This window comes from Columba livia, chromosome 13 (genome assembly GCF_036013475.1).
Source record: "Columba livia isolate bColLiv1 breed racing homer chromosome 13, bColLiv1.pat.W.v2, whole genome shotgun sequence".
Classification (NCBI taxonomy): Eukaryota; Metazoa; Chordata; class Aves; order Columbiformes; family Columbidae; genus Columba; species Columba livia.
Window position 1 is genome coordinate 7,987,440 of NC_088614.1, and position 15,076 is coordinate 8,002,515.

The window sequence follows — 15,076 nt, forward strand, 5'->3', positions numbered from 1 at the left end:
AAAATGACATTTCATTCCCCCCCACCTTTTTTTTTTTTTATCACCTGAACACTGGTCTTAAAACCACAGCACGCAAAGGCCCCATGTGAAGCAGGGAAAGGCATTCAGCATCTGCTTATATCCCCAAACTGAAGCACCAGTGTGCCTAAAAAAGCTTGTATTTAAAGGCATTGCAGCTGCATCAGCTCATATTTCATCCAGCCACCAATTTCCTTTTCCCCCTGACAAACAGGCCTCAGAAAGAACCCAGGCCAGAAATTCTCCATGTTAGCGAAACATTTCCTCTTTCCCATTCTCCCTTCCATTAACATTATTACGCTGCTCCTGGGAAAAGATGACTTTTCCAATCCGGGCAGCATATTTCTCTCTTTTCTTTCTTTGTTTCTTTCTGTCTGTTTTCTCCCTCTCTGGGCGTGTGGTAAGGAAAGAAATGGGGTGGAGATAACAGGGGGAGAAGGAATATATGGATGTGAAAGGAAATATAGTATTTCTTCAGGAAGGAGACCTTAAAAGATGCCTCCCTTTTTTGCATGCAAATACAGAGGGATGGCAACTCCTGGCTCTTCCCTCCACTGAGTACGGGATAAAAAGAGTTAAAAAAAACGCAACGTTGGTGACAGTTTTCCAGGAGGGTCAGGTGCTCCCTCTGGGATCAAGAGCTGCTTAAAGCCCTGTTTGACTGAGCCAGGCGTTAAACTCATCCCAGACCTGCCTGCAGCCAGATCTACCTACAGGTGGTTAATAAGTGAATATTTGCAGCCCTCGGGATGTTATGTCTTCTTCTAGACATCCAGCAGCCTTCGCAGTTTGTGCAATGTCTGTTGTAGACATCTCACCTGGGCTGAAGGTCTCCATCGTCCCACCTTGCAGGACCAGCCCTTCAACAGCTTTAACTCATGCAGCTTCACCGCCTGACATACACCATGACCGTAGCAAATACCTTCAACCTCCGCAAGACCAAAACCAGATCTGATACAAAAATGAGTGATTATACTGGGTGTCAGGAGAGTTGCGCTCATATCACATCTGATTTTACCATGTGCATGTTCACTTCACCCTGCTTTTATTTTTCTTCTCCTTTCAAGAATTGAAAAGCAAAGTCCCAGAGGACAGAAAACATCTCAATGAAATTAGTGGCAAAGGAGAGACAGCCAGGTCATAATTCCTTGCTGCTGAGCAAGCGTATCGTGACTGAGCCATAAACTTTCTGTTATGCCTGTAAAAAGGTGAACAGCAGCATCTGCTCACTCAAAATACTCTCTGGCATTATTTTAAAGTCGCTTTACCTTGTTCTAAGGTAATCAACTCAGGAAATCCATTCTTGAGGCAGCTCTTACAAGTTCTAATGGGGATTTTTTTCTTCTTTATCATTTTGCCTGAAAGTCCGAAAATACTCCGCATTAGTTATGTTTGGTTTTTCAAGAAGTCAACACAACAGCCAGTAACCTTTCTCAAAAAGTAGATTATAAAAGGAGCAATTTTCCAGTAAAGAATAGGCCTGACAGATTTCTTTTTCAGGTATTAGTTGTTTAATCACGTACTAGTGGCTGAATCAGGTATTTTTGATCAACTAGATTTTACCTAGTGTTTTAGCAATTCTTGGCAACAAGTACAACACCTGGCTGCAGAAATGGGCGAAAAATCAAAATTTAAAACAAAGTCCAGGAATGGTTCATTTCAAGAGACCAGACGGAGCAAATTGACTTTCTCTTGTTCTATTCCACTTTGACTTTGTAATTTTGTTCTAAAAAAATCTTCTGCATGAATTGCCATTTACAGCGAGAAAGGTAAGAATCACGTCAAGACAAACCCCTGAATTTTTTCCTCCAGGACTGTCAGAAAGGGGCATTTTCTCCAACTGCATTTTGTTCCCCAACCTCCCCCCTTCTTTTTTTTTTTTATTTGTTTTGTTTTGTTTTGTTTTGTTTTGTTTTCTTACTTGCTTTTCTGTTTTTGCTTTTCACTCTGAGTTGTGAGCTTTGTTCAGACAGACCTTCCCTTGTGAATGGTTTCAGTTTCAACAAATTGCCATTCTGTGACACCACGCCAAATTAGTACCTTGGAAAATTCCCAACCACCTCTAGTCTGTTTGCTGGAGAACATTTCATTTCCAAATCCTCGGCCATGGACCAAACCATCCGCGGGTGTAGCTCCCTTGACTCCAGGGCATCCTCTCTGCAAGGGACCTTGGCCCCATGCTCCGGGGAGGTAATTTGTTATCAGAGGAGTGCGCTTATTTTGGAGGTGAGATACAGACTGAGTTTAAAGCTTCAGAGGGTGTTATCCAGCAATTTCGACAATAATGTGTGATGTTATTGTGTCTGGTTTTGATTTAGAGCTAATCACAAGACCACGTTTTAAAAAGATTAAAATTATTCCTATTTTGTAGGGCTTGAAAAGAAGAATTTTCTCTTTTTGAAGATGAAACACAGACAATTCTCTCAACTTTATGGCTTTCTCATTGTCAAATAGAGAATCCTGTTATATTTAACAGTGTTTGCAAAAAATACAAAGTCACTAATTTTTAAAAAGAAAAATAAAAGTACTGATAATGCCAACTTTTTGCAAAAAAATGTCATTTTCCAGAAAGGAGTGTTTTTCAATGATAACATGCTTACAGTGAAAAAAAAATATTAACTCATATAAATTTTTTCTCTAGGTGTAAAAATAAATCTATAAAGTGCAGAAGATACATCATGAGAAGGAGAAACACTTGGGGCAGATGGACGCGGTTGGACAACCCAGATTAATTCTTTATTTGCACATTATGCACCTCTTGATGGCTGGTTCTACTCATATCCCCTGAACGTGATCCTTGACTTAATTTTTTCTCTTTAACTTTACACTGGAATATCTTACATTTTATTTTGAACCATGCTTTAAGTGATTTTTTTTTTGTCTTACCTCACATGGTTTCTATGGTCTATAAGAATAATAAAAATAATAAAAACAATGTTAAAGCTGTGCCTGGAGAAGCTTTACTTCAGCAGTCCACCAATGTCAAAATACCATTTTTAGCAGTCCTCATTCCCTGTTACGTGGGTAAAGATTTTTGCTTCATGCCTTTCTGGTTAGAGATGTCTTGTTCGAGAATTTTATTTCATGCATGTCATAGAACAAGTATGTTTTTTATGACATTTATGAATGTGACCAGTCTGGGAACATGCTGTTTGTCTGGTCGGGTTTAAGCCAAAATTTAAGTCATTGTAACTAGAATTTCCAATTTTGGTGATAGCTGATATATCAGCTGGGGTCGATAAATTGGCAAAGTCATCTTTTATAGTATGAAAAGGTAGTTTGTCTTCTGCCTAACAGGAATTGTCAGGGTGAGTTTTTAATTATCTGAGATATTAATCAGAATGATTCTTTCTACTATCCTCTGCCTTTTCTTTTCATTAAGCTGGTCCTATAAAATCTATATTAACTGTAGTATTAAAGCAAAAAATATGCGTCTAGATTCTGAATGCCTGTCACAGAAATCAGTTTTGTCCTGAAGTGTGAGAATCAAGCCTGCAGCATCAAAACATCAAAGAATTACAGTTTTATGTTGGAGTAAGCCTGCTTGCCTTATTTCAGCTATTCTAACACTCTGAAATACATGATTGAGAGCTGCTAAATCCCAGCGATATGCTCCTGGCAAGCAGACTTGAGGGTTTTTTTAATATTTTATTTTAATTATTTTTAGTTTATAGCTCAGCAACTCAACTGACCCAGGGGAACACTTAAACTAAATTTGATAGATGTCAAGTTAGAAAAAAATAAAGACAGCAGTGTTCTTTCTCCCTGCAATTACAAATGTTCGCTGGAGAGTTTTCTGACAGAATTAAGCGCAGCAGAGACCTGGGGGGAGCGGAGAGGGACATTGGACCCCGTGGCTGAGGTCAGTTTGGCTGATGTTCTCCAGAACCTGGAAGGGGAGGAGGACAAGGACACCAACCAGTAGCAGTCGTTCCTAACTCCAGATACAGTGGGTTTGTCCTTTTTTAATTTTTTTTTTTTAATTTATTTTTCCTTTTGCCTGAGTCTTTATGTGTTGTGCATCAACTGAGGAGCTAAAAAGAGAGCGCTTGTTTTTTCAGCTGACATTTGGAGCTGCGGAGACCTGTGAGATGCCCCATAGATGGGCTGAAAAACCCCCAAGAAAAACAAAAAAAATGGAGTTTAACGAGGTGCAAAGAAGTAAGGAAATGCTCCAGGAAACTATGCAAAAGCCTGCTTTTGACAGTCTACCTGAAAAACATATATAAGAATTTTTTTTTTTTTTTAAAAAAGTAGATCTACTGTTTTCTACCGTATTTTTTTTTTCTCGTAAACCAAAATATATGAAGATACTGTAAAATACACTGATGCAATAAATTGCGATAAATGAAAAAGAGAGAAAAACTAGTCTTTACAAAGTTCTATAGGAATTATTCAGAGGGGAAAAAATGTTGCATATTTCCAGTCTAATACTGGCTAGCTGCATCAGGGAAAAGGAGTGGGCTTTCCAGCCTTTTATCATTAGATCACTGGCTCAAATCTCTCCTAGAGATTTCATCCAAAACTCAGTTAAATTAGTGGGAGTCTCATTACTCTGAATCAATACCCAGGTACACAACAAGAAAGGAGTAACAGAAATTATTAGAAAGACAATTTGAATGTTATTACATTATTTTGAAAATGTTCAGAGCTTTTTTTCAATGGAATAAGGGGAGAAATTTCATAATGGTCTGATCTTTCATATTTCTTTTCAATTTCTGTTCTTGGGTGATCCCTACTCCTGTAGATTTACTTCTTACATTTCGTCATTGGAAAACTAGGGGAGGCATGGGCTGGGAATGAATGAACCCTCTACACCAAAAATTAGGTCTGGTTTGAAGGTTGGAAACCACCCTTTTTTTTTTTCTTCTGCTTTTCTTTTTGTAACAACAACAACAAAAAATCCATGGGAGTGGATCATTTTTCCCATTGAAAGAAAAGGCTGAATAAGAAATGTTGCACAAATTGACATCATGTGAAGCTGTTTCATGGTTCATGTGAACTCATCTGATGCTGGCGCGATCTGGTGAATTTTCTGAGTGATACTATTGCCAGAGAGGTGCCCACAGCAGAAAGCCAGACATCAAAAATTCCCCAAATCCTACATCTTCCTACATCGTACTAAACCTGAAGTGCATTTTCCTGCTGGAGATGTGCTTTCCATAGTGGGAGACAAGGGTGGTACTACACTTGCTCATGATTTAGACTGGTTTTACTATCTATTTTCCAGTCTTATTAATTAATTTTGAGATAAGTCCTTTACTGAATGGACAGATATTTTTATAACATGTTGAAGATTGTATACTTAAGGTAAAAACCAAACTGATTTATTTCTATAACCATAGAGGGCAAGAGTATTCCATCTGTATTTTTCTTCCCAGCTTTCAGACAAATAAATCAATGCATGTATGTATATACACATTTACAATACTTGGTAACAAAAAAGCAAAAGGTTGAGGTCATCTGAATGATTTCGCTATCAGGCAGGTAAAGTGGCTTAGCAGATTATGAAACTGCGCCACTGCCAAATTGTTCCATGATGATAATTATTTGCTTCTGTTCTTTAATTCTGGGTGGGCAATGCTGCTTTTCCTCTGTCCACTGGAAAAAAAAAAAAAAGCAGGATGGCTCTCCCTATGGTTTTTGGCTTAACCGCACACATCTGGGTTTTGTATCAAAAGAAATAAATATCAGACCTAATTAATCCTCCGAGGCTGCTGGGTACTGACTCCTGAGCAACGCAGACTTTAATTACGGCTTCAACCAGGCAGAGTGATGGAGTCAGTTGTAGAAGGCTGACTGTTGATTTAATGCACTATATCATTTCTAAAAGCATCTGGAACAACACTGATTTACATCAGCTGAATATCTGGCTTATTTGAGACTCTGGGAAGTAGAGGGGCGACACCTATATACATACATATACCATAATTTGTTCAGATGCAGCGTGTAGCAAACTATTGCAAAATGCTTATGAAATCCAGGGAACATTCTATAAACTCAATTTGTTGAGATGAAAATGTTGAAAATGCTTAATTGGGAAAAAATACTGTGATTGTATATTCTTTCAAGAAACACAAATTACTTGTTTTACAAGTCCTTTGTAAAAGGTTATTTATAACTGATAACACACGTAATGATTCTACCAGAAGATAAACTTCCTGTATTTCAGATAAAGGAGTATCTGAACACTAGTATTCTGATTAGTTTTATATCTTTTTTAATTCAGCTAATTTAAAGATAATCTTGAGGAATATAGTTGAACAGCAATAAAACTTGTTGGGAATGGGGTCTGCTATATGTTTTATAATCCAGAAGTTGTCTTTCCATCTCTCTTTTACTCTCCCTCCCCCACCTTTTTTCTTTGAGACTTTATAACTATTTTGATTGCAAATATATGGGTTAATTCAGAGCAAATGAATGTAAAGAGATTGTTAACACTGGCCTGGGTACAGCCAGGCTTTGTGCAAACTTCCCCTCCTGGCCAATGCACCTCAATTCTAAATTGAGTAACCCTTGTTATTCTAGTCCCAGATTTATCTAGCGAAGGGTTGCCAACGGTACCAAATCATGTGGCTGATTTTTGTAATGAGGACTAACGAGACCACCATACTTATTTTCCCTCGCAACCAGAGCCCAAACTGGAATCGGCACCCCCGGAAGTACGAATCTGATGTATTAATCCCCTAAAAAAGCCCTCCTGCCTCCTCACTACGGCATCTGAATTCAAATGCATGAATCCAGGCTGTTTTTTGTTGTGCTAGGCAGCCGTGTGTTTACATGACTATCCATCTATTACAAGATATTATTTTTCCAGGGAAGAATATTTTAAATATTTCCAAGGAAGTTTTTTTTTTTTTCCTGCTTTTTTATTGGTATTATTAAAAATAAAAAAGGAAAGAAATAAAATCATACCACAAAAATCTATGGTAAAGTAAGAAAAGCAGGGGAAAATGAGAATTTAAAGATGAAGCTGATTCTGATACTTGCTCCATTAAGTTATGGTCCAGGTTGATGCACAGATCTTAGTCAGAAGTCTTTAATTACATGTACCATTTTCTAAAATTTCTTGCGTGTGCATTAATTTCACACTCTTCTACATATGTATGTCATACGAAGACAAAGCAAGAGAATCCTCAAAAAAATCCCATTAAAATAATGATAATTAACATCCGTGTACAGTCTCGCTTTCTGAAAGTATTTCATAAACACTAGGGGCCAGAGTAATTGGTGTAATGGCAGGAAATCAATGGCAGACAGAACTAAATCAATTGTAGAAATGTTCCATAATCACTGCTTTCTTGTACCCGGTCTGTACAATTCTTTATGGACAATCCAAGATCTGCCACTATCTCTTTATATTCTCTAATAAAAAGGAGAAGTAAATCAAAAATTAGCTAAGCAAAAGTGCCTGCGGTTCTCAGGCTACCAAAGCCCTTGCGAAAGAAAAGCAATGGCTTCAGAAAGGTCATTACCAGGAAGCACACAAATGCCATCAATCCTCCTCTGTCAGTCCTGCCTGGCTGATAAGACTCTTTTTAGACCCTTAAGTCAAGTTCCCTCTACCCTAATATCCTCAAGTGGTCACTTCGATGCTTCTGTTCTTCACGTCTGTCCTGGCTCCGGAAGCAGAAGAATGTGGTCTCATCATCTGTGCTCTGCTCAGTTCAGGGGAACTGTTTTAGATGAGTGTGCAACACCCATGTTTGTATTTACACGTTCATTCTACATTTATCAATGATATATGAATGTCCAGTTTTGGCACAAACAGAGAATATCACATCTTCTACTGACCACCTTTCTCCATGGATGGCATCATAAATTGTGCTTTTACTCTACTCAGACCTAAAAATTCATAGATACAAATGTGTGTTTGGGCATTAGGGCAAAATGTACTCAAGACTGCAACATTTAATTTGAGGGGTTTTTTCATGCTTAATTATTTATACAGCTATTTATGGGATCAAGCAACCCGGGATAAAATGTTTAACAATGCTCAATTCTTTCTAGCTCCCCATTACCACAACATCTGAATACCTCACTACTTCTAAACATGTATTTGCCTTAATGAGAGATATTAAATGACCGTATTTCACAGGGACACCAGAAACAAACATAAAGCTAATTCAGCTCAAATACGTACATGTGAATGAACTGGTAATACGCATCACAAATCCTATTGCTTGTGGAACTAAAACCTAAATATCTTGTTTGGTCACCCCCCAAAAATAATCACAGAATCAGAAAACATGTTTCTCTCAGCACCATATTTTAACTGCAGATTTTTCCTCTATCTTACCCAGTATGCCATTTTCAAGAATTATTCCACATGGTTCAGAAGTTGGTACACAGGGAGAGACATGAAGGCACAGAAACTGGTTTGTATCAGTTACCTTTAAAATTAATTTTGAGCCCCTATTTTCTCTGTATCTTTAAAAACAACACTGAAAAGAGAAAGTAACGTTTTGAGCACTTTCACGTGATAAAGGAACAACACATGTTTGGCTTATATAGGGAATAGTTCTGTTTAGTGCAGTGAAATATTCATGAGAGACTTTGAATTTCTCAGAGCTGCTTAAACAGCTCAGAAAAGCCATTTGCTTAGGCACTTTGAAAATTAAAATAATCTTGTTTGTTAAAATAGACTTTCAATGTCAAATTAAAGTTTTATGACTCAGAATTGAACACAAATAAATAGCCAGCTGCATTTTTGGAACAACTTATTTTTTATCATGCAAATAATATTGCTGAGACTGCAATTTAAAATGAGAATGAATTTGTCTATCTGGTTTGCTCATTATTGGTAGCAACGGTAAGGGCAGCACTGAAAACATTTGCTGGGCTGTAATTTTGGCAGAGGTCTAAACTTGGGATGCGAGAGGTTGGTTGAATACCCCGCTCGCTTGGAACCAGTCTGACAGCACTGAAAGTGCTCAATTCTGCCAGCAGACATGACCATCGGTCCAAATTCATCTCGTTTATTCAGCTAGCAAATATGTAGTTAAGGTGGGACTGACTGTGATCTAATTCTTCTGAGAGAGACTTGTGAAATTATTGCCAAACGAAGCAAGAGGCATTGTTATCATTAAGTGCTGGTAAGTCCTTTGACAGTCGTGCAAAGATCATCTTGAGGGAACACCCAAGCCAGGTGGACGCATTCCCCACAGTCCCATTTTAATGACACCTGGGCACATATCTGAAGCTCAAAGACATGTTTAACCATTTGCTTGCACTTAAACATGTGCTTAAATCATTTTCTGCATGAAGATAGCTTGCTGAACTGGAGGTCAAAAAAAAGTCAGGCTCCACTTCCAATACATTTCTGGAGTAATTGTGCAGGAAATTAATTGATAACTGTTTTGTAAATGTCAATCAGGGATTGCAGCTGATGTAAATCAGCATCGCTGCATTAGTTTTGAGGATGGAGAAGTTGGCTCAGTCTTTCAACTAGTTTATTCACCAGGGATAATTGAGAACAAAATGGCAAAATGGTTGGATCTCTTATGTGTGAACACACAGTTGTTTTAGATTATGCCATGTCACCATAGGGACTTTCATATGTCAAAACGAAACTGCATAATAAAGTTTAGAACAAATATGATCTTTCACATTTTTGTTGTGTTATCCGTACAGAAATTCATCTCAACCAGATGTAATTTAGAAAGTGGAGGAGGGTTTCATGGTTATCGGTTACATCATCCAAATCCACTTGAGAAACACTTCATGAACATCAGAGTTTGGCACAGATTTGGAAAATTTCATATCCCTTTGGTGGAGTGAGCTGACTAGAAATATCCAGTGATCAGATTTTCAAAGATGATGAACCTCTGCAGCTCTTCACATTTCCATAGCAGTGTTCCAAGCTTTGACATGGCTGAGAATCTGTTTGTTATCACCTATATGTTTCTTTTATGACTCCCTTATAAAAAATGAATCTGTGCAAAAATATGTCTTCCAGAGAATAAATTGTGTCAGCTTTGCCTGTGCCCTGTAGTAGTACACACAACTTAAACCCAACCTCATGCCAGCTTATACACCCTGGCATCCCCAAACTACTCCCTGACTTCACAGCCTGCACCCGTCTGAAACATGCAGGTCTTTCTACTCTCTCGTTTATATACTTATTTTTTAAGCATGTAGTTTTATGAGAAAAATTAAGGATTTGTACTGTGAGCTTAATTTCTTGCCTTGTGGGTTTGCATAAGATTCCTACAGCATGACCATCCACTCCAGCCTTCCCTTTAAGGAGGACATTAAACCAAATTTCTGCCTCTAACTATTTTTATGAGACATATAGGAAGTTAATATTTTGGGAGACTTTCTCTCATTGATCAGATTTGACAGATGGATGCACAGATACAACACAGCCACAATGACTACACAAGCCTTAAATCCCTAAGGAGACCAGCTAAAAAACATTTTGCAAGAAGTAGACTCACTTATTTACAAGCAGCTGCAGAATTTCAGGTGGGATTTCAGATGAACTGTGTAGCTTTGGCTTTGGCCGGGAGTGGTTTGTCTGTATAAATGAAAAACAAAATAGACATAAAAAATGTGTGAAATGGGAAAATCAGAGCTCTTAGTAATTTATAATTAGGCCAGAAGGGCTGATTTCACATATCCAATCTGTTTGCTCGATGTGCTACGTGCTCTGATTTGTCTGGGATGTATGATTTGAAAGAAACACCAAATCATATTTACAAATCTCAGCTGATAACTTTGCCTTTTTCTATTTCATTTTTTTTTCTTTTAAATCATAATCAATTATTTCTTTTCTATTATGACTTGATTATAAATATGGCATTTTGGCGATAGGCTACAGAACCACTCTGGGCCAGATGTGCTGGCTGCCTGTGAAGGGCTTGGCCATAGGATGTTAGTGGTTTAAAGTAACAGGAAACCTGAGGAATATCATAAATCAGGCTTTTCTGACTAGGTTTTTTGTACAGAGTATAACAAAATGTATTGAATAACTTAAGTATGTGTGAGCCTCCTGCCTACCAAATTACTGAGGTCTGCCAGTGGAAAGCACACTAATTTGATGTTGGCCTCCAGCAGAAAATTGTTAAATGAAAATTACGTTTCAGCATTTTAACAAAAAATCGACTTGCAGTTCAGTGTTAACAGGAGCCTAAGGATTTAACTAACTGTAATGAAAATACAGAGAGACAAAATTCTTGACTTTCTAAGCCCCAGTCCTGAGAAAAGATTTCTACTTCTGGATCCCAACACACCATGAAGGACAGAACATTTCTTTTCTCTCTACTGCTATGGATTTCATAAGGTCATAGATTGACATTTTGTACTTTTTCACACTTCTGTTGACTTTTATTAACAATAAACAGAATGTACTGGGCCAAAGCCATTGAATTCATGACGGCATGTTTTAAAATATTAAGCCTCCCTCATACAAGAACATCATAAGGGGCTGAGCTCAGAGTCTTCTCACCTGGTGTCCTGGCTCTGCCCTGGCTGGTGTAGGACACTTAAGGAAAGGTGTGAGGACCACATCTGAGCTATTCCCCATCAATGAACTGTTTCCAACCCTGACTGATGTAAGCAATCACATTTCAGTGCTATCCCTGGAGATAAACCTTCCCACAGCACTGCAGCTCCTGGTCTTACTAGCTTAAATTAGTTATTGCAAGTTGGTTCATCCAGGGCCTTAATTAAAGATTATCTATTCTTATAACCCAATTAAAGGTTGCCTGTTTCTCTCCCAACTCTACTCTAGTTAAATAAGTACAAGAAGGTAAATGCCTTTTTTTCCATCTCAAAACCATTAATTTTTTTTGAAAGAAGTAACCCTAAGTTTCCTTCAGTCTCAGCCTTTTGACCATTTTTGTGGAGACAGTCAAGACATGCTGATGTATTCTTGTTCCCTAAAATATGAGTCCCACATCAATGCCTTAGCATCTACACCTTCTCAGATGCCCATGTTTTCCCTTTCAGAAACTACTGCAAAATCACTTTTAAACCCATTAAGTTAACAGAGTTACAGTGAAATGGCACAAGTTTTACCATTTCCTCCATACTGTAGATGGGTTTTGGTCAATCTGAGATGATCTCTTTCCTGCTTTTCCTCTCCCTTTCTCCACAGTGTCGCTACATGATACACATGTACATGGACCTCCTCCTATACCAACTTCTTATGGCTGTGTGAGCAGTTAATACATTAAATGTTAGAGAGAGCTCCGACTTGAAATGCACCCACAAACCTTAGTCCCGGGCCATATTTCTTATACTTTTTTTGTAATGTATATTTTGGTTTCTGGCAGGGATATAGTGAGCAAGTGTGGCGTGCAGCATGCAGCATTTCCCAGACTGTGTAGCTTGGCACCAGAAAATAATTTCTTCAGAGTTCAAAACCTGTCAGGATGCTCTCTCAAAACCGCTCCACATTTCAGACGTGTAACACTAAAATGTCACTTTTGGAGCCCAAACCGGAGTGCCTTCGGCTTTCTGATTGGCAGAAAACTGATGGTTAAGCTCCAGGGAATTTCTACTACAGCTGTAAACTTTCAAAAATACTTTGCTGCTGCAAAAACTATAGAGTGTGGTTTAAATGAACAATATGCCCTCTTCATACCTCACCGCCAGAAAGAACATGCATTCGACTTCAGCATGAACAAACCATGGTTTGATTTTTTTTTTTTTTTATTTTTATTTTTCACCCACACAAAACAGTTTAAGCAGATTCTAGCTTGGTTTCTACCTGTCACACAAAAAGGACTATATTCCAGACATCTCTGGGAGGGGATGCTTGTGCAGATGTTTGGATCCTATTCTCTTAATGCTCTATGCAGGACAAATTTAACCTCCTTATATGCCTCACAGAAGACTAGATCACAGCCCTACTCCATCCCTGGGATCTCAGAGAAAGCCAAGTATCTAGCTAATATGTTTATGTGACATTCCGAGCTTGGCTCTCCTTCATCTTTGTGGGCCAAATCCTAATATGACCCAGTGCTCTCTCACATCAACTGGAGTTTTGCCTGAATAAAGTATAAGGCAAAATGGAGCAATATCTCCAGGTTTCAGTCCAGTGATTCCATTTCACAAAAACTCATTGTATTACAAAAAGATACATGAGCTTCAGCCCACTGCAGGGTTGTTTTTTGGTGTTTTGTTGGTTTGGTTTTGTGGTGTTTTTTTTGTTGTTGGTTTGGGGGTTTTTGTTTTGTTTTGTTTTGGTTTTTTTTTTTGTGACCATTTTTAAAAATCTGAAATAAGAGAAGGCAGGTCTTTTTATTCCACTCCTGAGGATACTCACTTCCCTGAACAAATCTACGCTCAGCAGGACCTGGATCCTTGCTGAACCAATTACATCTCCAGAAACCAGAGGTGCTTGGTACCTTGTCTTATTGCAGCCAATAGCAAGATGTCTTCTAGGGTTTCCAGGGGCTGGGTCAGGTCCTATTTACTTATAAACAAACCTCATCTTTCATTCCAGTCTTATTTTAATACTTATTCCTATATTCTCTCTCTGCACTTCATTCAAACCCAATACATGACTGATGGTTTTATAAGGTACAATCCTGACAAGCAACATAGGAAGAGCTAAACAGTCTTGGAGGATGAGGTAACAGCTCTCCAGCTGAAGAAAAGCTACTGGAAAATATGCAGGATCAGGGAAAAACCTCAAGCACTGATTATCGGTGAGGCTCACATGCCTTGGGTTTACCTGTTGGCTCCACAGTGCCCACAGTTGTACAGTCAATTCTCGTCACAGATCTCATAGTTCCTGATGTCAGGACTCTCTGGACAGCTGGGGCTGCTGTGGGACATCTGGGCTGTGCTTTGCAGGGAACTGTGAGGAAATTTATTGGAGGACTCTCTGCCCCTTGCACAATACATCAATCCCAGTTCAAATTAGCAGATACCCCAAGTCTGAACCCACTGGTTGGATGAGCGTCTTTTTCTATTAAGGGGTAAAAAATTGAGGTGTCATCACCTCTTTGGATGGACCATGGCTCTGTAGGCCAAGAAATATTGTGTGCATGGAGATATCCCTGACATGTTTGGTGTAGTGTGGCTATATGGCCTCTGTGTGGGAAGATGTGTCCCCTTGCATGGGGGTTGGCTTCCCCCAAGGCTGGATGTGGCACAGATTTGTTGCCTTCTGAGCTATCTTGCCAGCAGTACTTGAAATAATTATGAGCCCAATGAAGACAAGAAACCAGCCAAATTAATCTTTGATGTCAATCTCTTATACATGTACTTTGGAGGTGCTGTTGAGTCTCTAATCACAATGCCTCAGCACTTTAATTGTGCCGTCTGCTTTTGAAACACATCACAGCCAAATGACTGAGTAATCATCACAATCCCATGAATGAGCCGGATAAGTTAGATTGCGCATGGAGAAACTGAGAGAGAGAGACCACACAGCAAGTAGCGTGAGCCAAGGGATTAGAAATTGGGATTTCTTTTTCTCTATGCACAATCCACGAGGCCATGCTACCCTGTATGATCTCATGAAAGAAGTATATTTTCCATCTGTAAGGAACTCCTAACAGTATCAGCTAAGTGCAAATTAGTATGATCATTAGCCACTCTTTGAACAAGACGGCTGCCAGGAAGCCTGTGTGTATGTTTGAGGAAGAATGCCTAATGTCTGTGTGTCTGGAGGAGTATAAATTCTTCTATTCCCCTCCAGTAGCCTAATTAGATTTTACTCTGTTTATTAGAAGAGTTCAGTTGCTAGCTTAACATGAAATAAAATCCGCATGATTAAGAAGTCATGAGCAGTAAAGCTTACAGTATGCTGTTAGAAATTTTCCTTTCATATCAGCAACGATGAAATCCGCCAGTGTCAAATAAAGTGAAAGCAGGAGTGTGTTTAGATCCAGAAGCTGGGATCAAAACAGAGTGTCAGGGGTGGAGGGAGGGTCGGAAGAGGGTATCATGTCATTCAGGTGATACCTGCAATGGAAGAATTACTGGAAAAATTGCATTTTTAACCACACAGCCGACTGGAAGAAATATCCTTTTCTATGGAACTTCAAAAGGATAGGAAAGATGCTATTCCATTTGAAAATATATTTTTCAGCTCTCCTCA

At 38.7% G+C, this 15,076-nt stretch overlaps 1 long non-coding RNA gene across 3 annotated transcripts in view; it reads right to left on the reverse strand.

Moving 5' to 3' along the window:
- LOC110360460 (uncharacterized) overlaps positions 1-15,076 on the reverse strand; it is a 101,483-nt gene that overhangs the window by 65,961 nt on the left and 20,446 nt on the right. For all 3 annotated transcript variants that reach the window (XR_010465933.1, XR_010465930.1, XR_010465931.1), the window contains exons 2-3: positions 10,458-10,537; positions 1,287-1,376 (exon numbers count right to left, since the gene is read on the reverse strand). This is a non-coding gene — a long non-coding RNA (uncharacterized LOC110360460). The remainder of the gene's footprint in view (positions 1-1,286; positions 1,377-10,457; positions 10,538-15,076) is intronic.